We start from the raw sequence: 1,929 nt of genomic DNA, 5'->3' as shown, positions 1-1,929 counted from the left end.
TACTTCCATTGGGCTATCTAATAATTAATATTCTTTGCGTTCGTTTTACCAAATCTGAAACAAGACAAGAACTTCGTACGACTTCGTTTGTAACGTGTTAACGATCGGTAACTCATCGCCTTGATATCAACCATCCTTGCATTGCAATTATCTCCATTCTGTTCCAATCCATCCTTCATCTCCCTCACCCCAGCACTACGATCGCTCACCTTATCCTTGACTCCTCCCTTGCCTTTTGGTGCACCATGGAATGGGATGATATGATCCTTCCTTGGCTTCTTGCTTCTTTCATGGGAATCCCGTTTACTTCCGGCAGCCTCCACCTGACAATCAAATCTCTGATCGAAATCGAAAGCAGTCGCAATTGGCTCGTGTGATCTTGTTCTCGAATGATATGGCTTACGGTATCGCGGCATGCCCTCCTTCCGAATACGCTTCATTGCTTGGATGAAAGGATCAAACTCTTTTCTCTTGAAGCCAAGTGCTGATAATAGCCTCAGCTTCCATATCGAACCTCGTGGCTTTGGTGGTGGTGGAGGAGGAGAGGGACATTGAAGGCGGGGCGGGAGCTTAAGAGGGAGAAGCTGGTTGTCATGAAAGAGCTCGTCGGCGGAGGCCATGACATGGGGTTGGCGTTTGGAGTAGTGCGAAGAAGTATAGAACTCGAATTCATCAGTACCTGAATTTGTCTCCGAGCTAGATGCTGGTGCAGTGGAAGGGCTGGTTGGTGCACTATAGAAGTAATCTGAAGAGGTATAGATATGGCTCATAGGGCTTGAAAGAAGATGGCTGGTGGAACTGTGGACTCTATTCTTTTCTGCTTCTACTGTAACCAAGGGAATCATCTATATATATATATGTGAGGTTTTGGTGGGAGATACTTGGGTGTTTCGTGGGCCTTTGAAGGACAGAATTAATAACGGAGGCTATACGTTTTGCCTATGGGGTTTTAAATGCTTCTTATTACGACCGGAGATATGTCATTGTGCTGTGAAATGTTGAACAGTCCAAATTTTCTTCTTTGGATTTGGTGACGGCATGGCTGACTAGAACTTTTTAAAACAAGATTTAGAAGGCATAAAAATGAAGGATACTGGAGGATTGTGTTTTCGATCGGATTATAGGGCACGTCTAGATAAATAAAAGATGTGGTTTGACCTGATTTGCTGTTTGATCACTAAAGCAGAAAAGAAATATGATTAGTTATGATTTTTTTTGAAAAAACACAAATTAAAGAAGTTCACGGGAAACAATAATCACATTTCTTGTTGGTTTTGATCCTAGATTCGTAGAAATCTCCTACATTAAAAAAATGAAACGAAAGAATTTCCTGATCAGATTTCTATTGAAAGACCTAGTTAAATGAAATCATTTGTCATAATTCTTCCCCCCCAAAAATACTTTAAACCAACAAAAAAAGAAGAAAGAAAAGCAAGCATACACATAATTAAAGCATCTTTTCCATAACTCAACATGTTCATGCTACCTACAATGCAAGCATAATGCACTTCAAAGTACACATTCTTATCTTCGCAGTAAGTACACCTGCCACCAGCCAAACCCTTTGTTGGCACCTTAATGACAGACATTAATATTACTTCTATTCAACTGGATTCAAGCTGGCTCCACTTCTAATACAGAAGCCTGCTAATTAATTTACAAAGAAAAAAAAAAACTGCTGAGTTGTTGGAAAGTGTAAGTTCTTTTTTCCTAAAAACAAAAGAATAAATCTCTCTATAATTTTATATTACAAAATTAAAGAAAATTTAATGAATAAAAAACCTAGGAAGTGTAAAAAAAAAAATCAAAGCTAATAGAAAAGGCAGAGAGAGAGAGAGAGAGAGAGAGAGAGAGAGAGAGAGAGAGAGAGCTCTGATGGTGTTTATCATATTCTAACAAAATAATGTTAAGATGCTTGTTAGGCTACCA

This window comes from Phoenix dactylifera, chromosome 8 (assembly GCF_051530095.1).
Source record: "Phoenix dactylifera cultivar Ajwa chromosome 8, Ajwa_hap1_PhDact_Kaust_v1.1, whole genome shotgun sequence".
NCBI lineage: Eukaryota > Viridiplantae > Streptophyta > Magnoliopsida > Arecales > Arecaceae > Phoenix > Phoenix dactylifera.
This window is presented reverse-complemented; position numbering follows the sequence as displayed.